General features: G+C 39.3%; 1 pseudogene; it reads right to left on the reverse strand.

Annotated features, from left to right (window-relative positions):
• Window positions 1–2,247: 2,247 nt before the first annotated feature.
• LOC113544884 (short transient receptor potential channel 7-like) lies at window positions 2,248–9,736 on the reverse strand (annotated as a pseudogene).
• Between the last annotated feature and the right edge of the window lie 3,690 nt (window positions 9,737–13,426).

A 13,426-nucleotide genomic window follows, 5' to 3' on the forward strand; every position in this document is an offset into this window, starting at 1 on the left:
GGCGGGGCTTATGACTCTATATATGACTTCCTAGAAACGTCACTGTTAGGCAGCGTATTCTGATCGCTCATTGGCTTATTCGGTTGTCTATCAACACAGGGGGCCAATAGAATGAAGCGGAGTTTCACTGCTTGTCATGTCTTTGCCATTGCGCAGCGCGAGATTAGCAAAATGCCTCAGATATCGCTGAGGTAACTGTGTGGGTGTAGAGTTCTCCACTGAAAATCTATAACGACGCCAATAAACAATTATCATGATACCCATTTGTATAATATTTGAATACATAGATTATATAAAAAAATAATAAAATGTATTGTACTAGCTGTATATGGCTGAAATGACAATAAAGCCATTAATCTGCTGCAATCAAAAGGGGTGGCAAATGTGGCATATGGACAACTGACACATATTTACAGAAAATTATGTTCTTATATATAATGTTCTTTTAAATATATAAGAACATGATTTTTGTAAATATGTCAGTTGTCTATATATGTTGTTTATATATATATATATATATATATATATATATATATATATATATATATATATGTATATATATATATATATACAGTTCTGTGCAAAAGTCTTAGGCACATGCAATGAAATGCAGTAGAGCAAAGACACCTACAAAAATAATGAAATTAAATGTTTCTACATTAAAAAAAGCACTATAAAGAACAGCAGACAGTAATAAATGAAACAAAGTCAATATTTGGTGTGACTAATCTTCGCTTTTAAAAATAAATCAGTATCTGAGGTGCAGTGTGTGCAGTTTTATAAGGAAATGAGCTGGAAGTGTTACTGAGCATCTTGCAGAAGCAGCCACAGTTCTTCTGGAGACTTTGACTGTCGACTCGCTTCTTATTTCTGCAGCGAAACCCAGCAGCCTTCATTATGTTTTTATCTGAAAAGTGTCTCTTATGGAATCTGCTGCTTTCTTTACTGACATACAAACATTTTTCTGTAACATTTCATTTTGTGCTGGAAAATTTCATTAATGTTTGGAATCTAAAATGTTTTTGTACTGAATCAATAATGTAGAAGTCAGAAAATAAACATCTATAACAAAGTTTGTACTAAAAAAAATAGGGTGCCAAGACTTTTGTACAGTACTCTGTGTCAGTTGTCTATATATGCTAATATACACACACACACACACACACACACACACACATATATATATATATATATATATATATATATATATATATATATATATTTCTGTAAATTGAGACCATTCTGGATTGTGTGTCCAAACATCAATAACAGCGACACCTGCTTATGCAAAGTGCATGAAAATGTTCAATTTAAGGCAGACAGACTAAAGCATCATCAGCACTAATAACTTGTTGAAGGTGGCAGAGAGCTTGTGCTGTCATAAAAGCAGCAAAACCTGCATGTACCAAGAGTGTATATCATGTAAAACCTGGCTCTTCGCATTCATGTCAAGCACACTGGGAGAAGATGTCAGGTGGAATGAATGAATGGGTCACAAAATGAGAAGACTATGAAAAGGGGAAGGATGACAGTGAGGGCACAGCTGAAGAGCTTTTGGAAATATTTGAAAAAGACATGAAATCAAAAGTCTACAAACATCTCTTCAATGTTCAGCATCAGCATTCACACCTGCACGCACTCAAACGTTCCCTGAGAGAGGATGAAGCCATTTTGCACATTGACTGTGCTGAAAACTGCCAAAGTAAGTATGCTTCAGAGGTGCATCAGATACACTTTGGGGCATCCCAAAGACAGACAACACTGCACCGTTGTGTTGTATACGCTACAAAGGGTACTGATTCATTCTGTTCAATCTCTCCCTCAGCGAAGCATGATATAAAAACTTGGAGTGAAATGAGACTTACCTGGATATATTACAAAGAAATTACATGTCAGAAAGACTGAAATCTTAAATCATGTACATTTTTAATTAATAATTAAAATCTGTAATATGTTGGTAAAACGAATTGTATTTCTTTAGTAAAAGTATATGAATATGTACACAGGTAGTTTGGTGGTTAATAATAATAATAATAATAATAATCATCTATTTTAATGTTATAACACACCCAGATGTAAATTTCATCAGCTTGATGAATGCAAGAATATTTTCATCTTCCAATATACTGTTGAATATTTGAATACTATAAAGACCTATTTTTTAAAAAATAGATATCAGAAATAACACAAATTATGCAGGTCCCTCTGTGGGACGTAACCTGAATAAATCAAATGAGACAAAAAATAATGGGCTCATTGATATAGGAGAATAACAGCTTATTATAAATTAGGCCCTTTCCAAAATCATGAACAAATGATCCACCAGTTCACCATTTCACATTTCACATTATTTTAGATTCAGCATATTATTATATATTAATAGAAACTGCTTACTATCAGACACACACACTAACCCAAGTGCTAACATTCATAATCTTCCAAATTCTCCCTCATTCATTTACTTCCATAAATTCCAATATTCGTTGAAATATATACAGCTGAGAGCCACTTATAGAATGTTAGTGATGTTTGCTGAAATTTCTTTCAATTAACTACATTTTCTTGGTTGAAAGTTCTTCATTATTTCTTGGTTGAAAGTTCTTCAGGGCTCTTTTGGTTGAAAGTTCTTCAGGGCTCATTGGTTGAGGATACTTCAGGGTTTCTTGGTTGATTGACCGAGTCTGTCACCCAGCTGCTGGATGAGATCAGCGAGTTCTGCCGTGACCTGAGATTTTTCCTCCAGAAGCTCATAGCGTAGGCTGGAGATGTCTTGCTTTATTTCCTTCAGCTCTCCTGGTGAGTTCCACATACAGCAAGCAAAACCAAGCACTTAAAAAAATTGCTTAACGTCTTAAAACCATGCTGATGAATTTGTCAACTGTGTTTGGGATATTGAGCTTACCCTCATTGACCTCATCATTTTCACTGTCAGTTTGGGCCTTCAGGACATATCGCTTAATGAGGCGCTTCATGATCTTCTGTAGATTTGATGGATTAAGAATAAAAGCTGATTTAATGCCAATGATGAGAACATGAAAGAGAACATGAAATTATTGGGTGTCTGATGTATGAACTGAGTTAATACCTGGTATCTGGTTGGATGTTTGATAGGATTTCTCATTGCATATTCATCTTGAGTGTGGCATGGTCGATACCTGTGGAGCTGACAAAGAGAACAATCATCTCAAAAATGTGATTTAAAAAAAATGGTTTAATCTTCTTTGAATTTGATTTTGAGTTGGTGTATTGAGTGAAGGGTATTAACACACTGCAAAAGTCACATTTTTCTATTTAAAACTATCTCAGTGTTTAAGGGGAAGGGGCCAATCAGATTCCAACCTTAGATAGAGAATTTGGGGTGTCCATGTCTTGCTGGCTTCCACGACGACCTTTGGCTTTGCATAGCCTGACAAGGCAAGATCTTGTGCGTAGGCCCATGTAATAGAAGGACTTAGGACTGGGCACCAGATTGAAAGGAGGAGGAAGAGTCCTGCCTTCATCGAAGTAGGAGAGCCAGAGCTTAGCACGGGCAAACTTCCACTCGACATCTGCGTCCTCCTGTTCACAGCAAAATCGCAAGATTACACAACAATACTGCAGATCTTTCAGAGATAGCAGTGGACTTAGAGGTCACCTCGATCTCCTGGTAGGAGTGGTTCATCATGGCGATCAGCATGTTGAGCAGCACAATCACCATTGTGACATTGTAGACGCCGTACAGGACGTAGCCGATGTTCTCAATGAACTTATGATCGTACTTCAGCACCACAGAGATCACCTCACTCAAACCAAAGATGGACCAGAACAGTGTCTTGAAGCTTTCTTCTACCCTGTGTGACACACACACACACACACAGACCTACAGGACTGTATTCAGAGGTGAATTAAGTGCATGCAGTGAGGATTTAATACCGAAATTGTGCACATCTGTATTCAGACATCTGACATAATTACAGACTTAAGCAAAATTCAGAAGCTATGTGACAGTCACACCTGTTGGGCGGAGTTTGAGTAAAACAGAGGTGTGTCTCAGTTACGTGAGATTCTGACCTTGAACATAAATGCATTTTTCCTGACATCAGCTTGAACTAGAAAAAGTATTAAGTCTAGCGCCACTGTCTTACCATTTGATGTAAACACAATATGTCTTGGTGAAATTTATGTTTTGGGCTGTAAATGCATAAAAAACAATGAAATGTCAATTATTTTTCCTACAGAAGAATTCAGAGGAGGAGGCATCTTAATCAGAGACACTGTTTACTCTGAGGAGCGAATTTTTTACGGATAAATTTATGAACATCCCGTAAAGTGAGCTGTAAGTGTAGCAGAAGAAGTGTCTGGTCAGCTTACACTGTATTTCAAACCATGGGCACATTTTCTTTACAGGAGAACACATTTGATTTGCATAATCTGAATGATGAGCCCAGGATTTCGACTTAACCACATGCTCAGCTCATCTCTGAAACCTTCCCAGTTTAAATATTGACATAACGCTGAGTATGGCCCATAGTTATCAATCATTCTGCATAACAAGTATGGTTTTGTCCAGAGCTCCCAAGACTTACGTGGTGAAGGCGGGGTTATACTTGGCGCCCAGGTAGTAGGAGTACAAATTGAACATTCCGATCATGAAGGCAAGGAAGACCATGATGAAGATAACCATAAACTTAAAAATGTCCTTCACCGTGCGGCCTAGGGAGATCTGTAAAGGTCCGAAGCTCTCGTTGGCCGGCAAGATGTAGGCAATGCGTGAGAAACTCAGGACCACAGCAATGGAGTAGAGACCTTCAGAGATGAGCTGGGGGTCAGAGGGAAGCCAGCGGTTCCTCGCTGAAAAATATCAAAATAAAAAGCCTACAATAAAAATATAAAAATGAAAAGCCTACATTTGAAATGTTTAACAATGCATTGTAAGATTAGTTTACCGTAAGTGAAGTAGGCCACCTCTTCAGGAAGTGAGGTGTTACTCAGGTCCGAGCTCGTCACATACAGGTCGACGTACAACTGTGCGCGAGAAGCTTGCAGAAATGCCATGAGCCTCGCCGTGAAGGACGCCACGAAGATGGACAGCATGCCGAAGTCTAAAATGTTCCAAAGTTGCATGACGTATTCACGCAACCCGTCCTCCCAAATCTCTTTACACTCTGACCAGATCATTCCTGAACAACCAGAGCCAGACATTACTGATTAGCTTCCAAAAATGTAAATACACTCTGTACCAGATCCGTATATCCTAATGAGATACTAACCAAGCACCCATTTCATAATTAGCATCTCTGTCCAGGAGAACCGGGTGGTTTTGACCCTGAAGACCTGCCGCGGGTGATCAGTGATCGTTTCATTTGGCAGATTTTTGACTCCATCAAAGCGATCTGAGGCATTGAGCACCAGCAAGCACAGGAAAATGGTGAAGGACACCGCATGGGCGACGAATTTCGTGAATGGACTGCGTAGAACCTGACCCAGCTTTCCAGAAAAGTGAAAAGAAACAGAAGAATAAAATGAATGTTCAAAATTATTAGATATGAAAAACTTAACTTATATAAGTGCCTTCAGCCTTTAGTTTTCAGCCTTTACTTATATAAGTGTATTGTGGATTCATTTTGGATTAAACACATTATATCATGAGCTTGAGCCAAGTTGATTGGATGTATCAGGAGTTCTTCATGTCATCATACTAGGATACTAGGTACCTAGCTAATTGGTTCACATGGGGTTTTCCTGCTTAGCTAGGTTTTTATAGCAAGACAACTGTCAGCCATTGTGAAAATATTATACAAATCAGTGTGTGTTACCATTTGAATGAAATATTTATGGCTTAAATACGGTATATGGCACCACAAATGTGTGTGAACAGAATATTCATTCTGTTCAGAAGTTCATATGATGAGCTTTCAAACAGCTTGGTTTTGGATTCTACTGTAAAAGCATAAATATTCTTTATAAACTGGCACATGTAATAAAAGTTGAAAGAAGTATGGAGTAAAACATTATGGAACATGCTGATAGGAAAATAACCAACAGTGTTCATGTTATCACCCTGAAGTTGATTATTTTCCTCTAACAGCACAACTTGAAGTGTTTTATTCCGCTTATATCACAGCAATTTGCCAACTATTACAATTTTATATTGAGTTACATGACATACTTTTTATCTGTTTATAGTTACATTTAATGTTGTGGAACATCCATACACATCTATGTTATATAAAATTAACCGATCAGAATCCAACAGCGCTGTGGTATAAAATGTTTGTTTATCGTGTGCTTGGATTGTACCTTGCTGTACGGCATAATCCAGTACGCGATGGCCAAGAACGGCAGCGCCACCATCACCCCGAGAACTGTTAAACATTTCACTCCAATCGACTGTTGCCTCAAACCAGACAGATTTTCATACCACAGTGTGAGGAGCTGCTGCTGACAGTTCGGATGAGCCACAAACTGTGCAGAAATAAGATTTGCTACATATGGAATTTAATATAATCACTGCAAAGTAAATTTTGTTTGTCTGTACTATACCTTTTTGACTTCAAACTTGATGGCCAGTTTTACCCGGCTCAGGCAGGGTCTGCTGTGGTCACTCGGCAGGTTATGGTCCACGTTTCCGTTCAGAATGGCCTCGACCTCCTCTGTGTTTCGACACAGGTCCAGCACCCCGACCACAAAGTCTTTACACTGCATGGACAGCTTTCTGTAGTCGTTCTACAGCGAAACACAAGCAGGGAATGTTCTCATGATTTTATACAGTTCTTATTGTCCAATCACTGTATCCTGTATCTTCTCTTATCATTCTAACGGTTTGATGTCTAAAAACTCATTCCTCTCTTAATAATTATATTATAACCTTTTACACCACTGATTTGTTTTTTGTTCTTGATTTTCTATAACAGCAGCTCTGACAATAGTGTGATAGTTCTAATATGTTATCGTTTCTATAGAAACAGCTCATTCACAATGACGTTTGTATAACATTTATGGAAGGAGTCTCCAGTGTCAGCACTTTGAGAAAGGTAAAGCTGTTTCGTTGTTTGGCTTCAGGGAAGAGGAGTTGCGTTTTTGTGTCTAGGAAACTTCAAGAGAGATAAAAAACTAAGCTGGTGCAGGAACCACTGTGTAAAGCTGTTATAAATGTAAGTGATAACAGGAACTAACTTATTTTGTAGATGTTCCACAGCATAAAATATAGCTATAAATTGACAACAAGTATGACATGTCGCTCTTTAATAAATAATAAATTGTAATCTTTGGCAAATTGCTGTGGATGAAGAGAAGTAAAACGTTTCATTATTTTTCTCTAACATCATGAGTTTTATTCCTTATTTAAATGATGAAATGCTTTATGGCAACTTGACATCGAATGTAACAAAGACAAAAACCATCTAAGACCTTTTGAAATAAGACTTTATGATGGTTATGTAGACATATTTCAGTTGTTAGGAAGGGTTTAAATAGGTTTTGTGTAGACTTTAGGTGTTTGCCATCCTCTCATACCATTCTTACTACCTGATCTTGTATCCTGTCCTTATTTACTTCACCTTCTCACTCTCTGTATCTCCGTATCTGGCATTATCTTGTACTGTTATTCCTGTCGTTTGTGTTTTGGATCCTCTCGTCTACATTTGCTATTATTTTTCCAAACGCTGTATCCTCTTTTCTCATTCTTTTAGTCTGATCCTATTATATGCTATGACACAAAAAGGGTTTTAAAAAATGTTATACAATGTTATTGATCCATGTGAAAGAGTGAGCTTGGAGCCCAGTGATTAGGGAATAACAACAGCGTGATTACATGCTGCCGTCAATACAGACACTTCAATTAACCGCTCACTCAATCAATAAGAGAAGACGACAATAAGGCTGTGAGAATCAGTGGCGAGTGTTTCTTACAAACTGATCTCTACTCAGACTTGTTCAACCATCAAACAACATGTTAGAAAACTGAAACCTGATTCAAACAGAAAGAGCCTGCAGTCAGAACCTTTGTTTTAATATATGAGCAATTATCACTTCATCGACTCAAGACTACGATGGTTTCATGACAAGACTTAATCTTCATTTGTGCAAAAAAGAAAGTGTAGTGAAGCTGGACTGACAACAAACCTTTAACCTTTCTCAAAATAATCCAAAAAGATATCTGTCTGAAAAACAGATTAAAATGCAGTGGTTCCTTTGAAATTCCATTAAGCCTCTCTAGGAGGCCGGAATTACCGCTGCATTATTTAATAACGTGATTAAAACAGCACCTCTGCCAAAGTGTCAGGGTTTAAGGTATCACAGAGCATTGTGAGCTCTAAAGGTTTCTTCCACAATGTGAGAAAAAGTGGCAACGTTTATGGAAGGGTATGTTTTTATACCTTTAGTACCTTTTGTACCTGTTAGAAGTAGGTAAGGAATCAAACACTCTGTGTCATGCTGTTATAGGAAAATAATTAATGACAGGTTGGTGTGTTGAAGTGGAGTTACTGTTACCTTTACTAAGTTGATTATTTTCCTATAACAGCACATCCCCAAGTGTTTTATTCCTCTTATACCACAGCAATTTACCAAGAATTACATTTTTTTTAATTAATTAAAGAATAACGTCATACTTTTAATCTGTTTGTAGCTCTTTGTACAAACTTCCCTCTCCAGCCTCCCTTTTTCTACTCACTCTTGAAGTTAATAAGACAAAAAATTGCAGCTTGTTAACCACAAAGTGTAAACTCCTCTGTTTTTACCTCTGACTGTTACAAAGCGGTGACACTGGAGACTCCTTCCATAAATGTTAAATAAACTTCTCCTTAGAGTAAACTTCACCATATAAACAATTACACAAATTTATGTATTATGTATAATAATGTATTAGAACAAGAACTACTATAATCCGGTGCTTTGCAGCTGCTGTCATAGAAAATTAAACAACACCTTCTGGCCAATCAGAATCCAGAACTTGTGATATAAACTCATTTGAGGTACAGCTACCGTGGAGAGCAGTCGTCTCACCTTAAACTCGGTTTCGACGTTGGCGAGTTGTGCAAGCTCGTTGCTGAGCTCCAAGGCCGTCAGCACTGGATCTTCACTGGACAGGCAGAGGTAAGCGGCACTCGCCAGACCTTTGTAGGCGTTCATGCGTGAGCGCGAGTGGCTGAAGGAGTCTTGCCTCTGCTTCTCGGCACACTCTGTGCACTTGCAGAAGTGATTGTGAGGCTTTTCGATGCGTGCACCTTTGACCAGTAAGGTGTGTATGATCTCATACTCCTGACACTGTGCAGCCAGGATCACGGGTGTCACGTCGCGCGAGAACCGTGTTCCGTCCTCGTCATATGCGTAGAAGTCATCGTCTTCATTTTTCTGTTCCCGTTCCAAGATACTTGGAGCAAAGCGGAGGCCACCTTCGAAAGCCGGATGTGCCAAAATGGCCTCCACGATGCGCACGTAGCCTTTACTGATGGCCAGGAGTAGGGCATCACCCACCCGTGCTAGACCTTCCTTCTTCAGGAGCAGCTCAGTCACTTCCAGGTGCTCGTTGGCCACGGCAAGCTGCAGAGCATTCTGACCCATGTAGTCCACGCAGTTCACATTGAGCGTCTCAGAGTCTTCAAGCATCTTCCGGACAACTGGGATGTTTCCGTACTCTGCTGCATCCAAGAAGCGTTCCTCCTCGGCTGTGAGACTCGTGTCACGCTCACTGAACATGTACGCCGGCCCCCTGCGACCTTTCTCCCTCAGCGTCGTGTGTCTGCGCTGCATGGCTTCAAACCTACACACCCAGAGCGAGAGGAGCTCTCCTGATGCTGAACATGTAACATTAAGGACTTTTCACACAGGAGGGAACATTCAGTTGACCTTCATTAAATACCCGAGATGACCACAAGCCCACCTGCCTCCATATTCTCACCTCTACAGGTAGCCGTGCAAGGATCATGGTAGCAGTGACCAATGAAATCACAGTTTTGCAATTATCATGGCAGAGTTTTCTTAGCTGTATAATGTCATTTTATCTAAATTTCAAGATTTCCACTTAACACCAGATTAAACGTGTGACCCCTGGTGTGAAAAGCCCTTTAGGATATGCTCTATAATATAATATAATATAATATAATATAATATAATATAATATAATATAATATAATATAATATAATATAATATAATATAATATAATATATGTCTCTATAAACATTTATATAGGCATGTATATTAATTAAATACAGTTATGTTGATTAAAAATACATTAAACCACTGGCAGATTAGGGGCAGACAGGGGGTGCCTCAGGGTCAAAAAGACCAAGACAGTGCCCTCTAGGGTGCCTTTACAGTACATAAAACATAAAGTGCTCACTATGGTGGAGAACGTTTGATGAAGTATCCTAATCGCTAGCCTTCATATGGAAAAACGTGATGAAATGCCCTCTAGGGTGCAGCTATGTGCGAGAAAACGTGATAAAGTGCCCTCTTGGCTGCTCTTCCAGTGGAGAATAAGTCATGCAGTGCCCTGTAGGCTTCCCCTACATCAGCGGGGTCCAAACTTATCTGTAAAGGGCCGGTGTGGGAGCAGGTTTTTATTCCAACCAAGCAGAAGCCACACCTGATGGTCTATTGAAAGTCATAATGAGCTGATTAAACAGGTGGAATCAGGTGTGGCTCCTGCACCCTGTGGGGGTCAGATTGAACAGCCCTGTCCTATGTGCCAGAAAATGAGATGAAGTGAGAAAATGTGCCCTCTAGGGTGGCTCTAGAGCAGACAAAATTGCCCTCAGGTGCCCTGTTGATTCTGAACAGTCAGAGTCCTCCCCTGCAGTTTAACCATCTCTGAATAAGCCAACGCATGAACAACAACAATACTAATACTAATACTAATAATAACAACAATAATAATAATAATAATAATACTAATCAACTCACGCGTGATGCGCGTCCGGAAAGTGCGCGTGATGGTGACCCGGATGACCCGGCAGGTGATCCCCGCAGTCGCTGTACTCGAACTCCACCTGTTCGCTTAACGGAATCGCGTGCAGGAGAAGCAGCTCCTGTCTGCCGCGCGCTCTCTGGAGTTCCGAGCATCCACGCGACATCGTTTCCGCTTCTAAAGAGCGCGCGCGGGAGGAGGGGAGGGAGGAGGAGGAGGAGGAGCAGGAGGTTGCGGGTGGACTGAGTGCGGGAGACCGATCAGGGAAGCGCGCGGGTCGAGCAGGTGGCAGTCAGGGTGAAGTGACTGCCTCTCAGGGACATTTCCGTTATATAAGCTGCAACCCAGACCGCATTTCAACTTAATTATATCCTCATTACATCCATCACCTAAACACCGGCTTTCTCCTCAGACTTGAGGGTGAAACCACGCAATCTGGCAACCCTCGCGGCAAGTTCGCTTCAGTGGGACTTTGTTTTTGTTTTATTTTATTATGATTTTTATTTTAGTTACAAGCAAAGTTTAAAAACCTGTGCATATAAATCTATAATTTATTATTTTATTCCTTTCAAGATTTCCACATCCTATCTACAATTCTTATATAATGTAATATATAATCTATAAATATACAGTCAACGGCCACTTTAATAGGAACACCTGCACCTCTGCTTTTTCGTAAGATTTTCAGCCAATCATGTGTCAGCAGCTCAAAGTATAAACTCATGCAAGAGCTTCAGTTAATGTTCAGATCAAACAGCAGAATGGGGGAAAATGTGATCTCAGTGACACTGACCATGTTTGTGGCTGTGATTGTTTTTTATTTTTATTTTTTACCTCCTGGGATTTTTACACACAGCAGAAAAAAAGAAACATTGCCTGGTCTTCCCCCAATCTTTAGCTGTCCAGTTTGAGTGAACCTGTGCCCACTGAAGCCTCAGATCCCTGTTCTTGGCTGACAGGAGAGGAACCTGATGTGGTCTTCTGCTGTTGTAGCTCATCCACCTCAAGGTTCGATGTGTTGTGTGTTCTGAGATGCTTTTCTGCTCACCATGGCTGTAAAGAGTGAATATTTACAGGTACAGTAGCCTTACGGTCAGGTCACCAGTAAAGTGTTTGCTAAAACACACACACACACACACACACACACACACACTTCACCTCCACCTGCTTCTCTCATCTATCTGAATCTATTAATCCCATCACAGTTTGTTTCAGATCCTTTAAATCTCCATGCAGCTGTTCACAAAAACACTGATTTACCACCTCTTTAAATATCCAGTGGAACATCTATTACATCAAAGCTAGTACCTGTGAGATTATTTATTTATTTATTTATTTATTTACTTACTTACTTACTTACTTACTTACTTACTTACTTATTTACTTACTTACTTACTTACTTATCAAAAATAATCTAATTGCCATGTCCAATTGGCAAAATAATCCAAAGAGAAATTTTTCTTAGACTTCTTTGATGGAAATGTTGTTAATCATGTTGCATGTTCTTACAAGTTACAAAGATCAGACGAGCGGCGCTAATTGCATTACTCTGTCAGCCTCCATCAGCTCCTCGCCCTTTAAAGATGTTTCAGGTGCTGCATGATGAAAGCAGCACGACTGTTAAATCAGTAGCAGGAACTCACCTGCCTGTGTACTTTCACACACTTCAAACACAAATTCATGCCTGTTTCCTACAGACGCACTGCATCCTCAGTGTAGAATTAAATTTAAATAAGTAATTTAAACCATCAAATCCAAAAACATCGCAGTGGAGCAAACAAAAAAAAATCACTCCTGCTGATAGAGACTATTCTTAATTCTTCGTTTGTCTCAATATAGTGGCGTGCATAAGTATTCACCCCTGACCCCCCTTGAACCTTTCCACATTATGTAGTTTTACATCCTGGAACTGAAATGGACTTTATTGGGATTAAATGTCATGAATTCAAATTAATCCATAATACTCTAGTGGAGAAAAACTCAATATAGTTAGCAAAACTAAAGTTAGTAAAACTTTTTACAAATAAAAATGATAAAATTTGTGTTTGCATAAGTATTCAAATCCACTGGTGCAGGCTGTCGCCATTAGAAGAGTCACATGATCTCATTATGTGTACACTTGTTACTGGAAGAACCCACAGTTCACTGTTTGAGAAACAAACATCATCATGAAGACCAGTGAGCTATCAACACAAGCCCAGGACAAAGTTCTCGAAATACATCCATCAGGGTTTGGTGATTAAAAAAAAAATCCCAAACTCTGAACATCATATCAGAGCATAGCATGGAGAATAGATAACGTTAGCTTTGACATCAAGTAGAAGAATTAATGTCCTGTTTAATTCTGTTTAATGACAATTCACCCCTTTTAACTGGACAGAAATTTCATTCAGATTGGTTTCAGTTCAGGTTGATTTCAATTCAGGTGTGTGCATGAAGGGTTTTAATAGGCCGCATGTTAATGTAGATAGTGTATCATATTTTATTTGTCTGTACTGCAGAACAAACGCCCGTTGACCTGGACATGGAGGAGTGTG

The sequence above is a fragment of the Pangasianodon hypophthalmus genome, chromosome 17 (genome assembly GCF_027358585.1).
Source record: "Pangasianodon hypophthalmus isolate fPanHyp1 chromosome 17, fPanHyp1.pri, whole genome shotgun sequence".
NCBI classification, from domain to species: Eukaryota; Metazoa; Chordata; class Actinopteri; order Siluriformes; family Pangasiidae; genus Pangasianodon; species Pangasianodon hypophthalmus.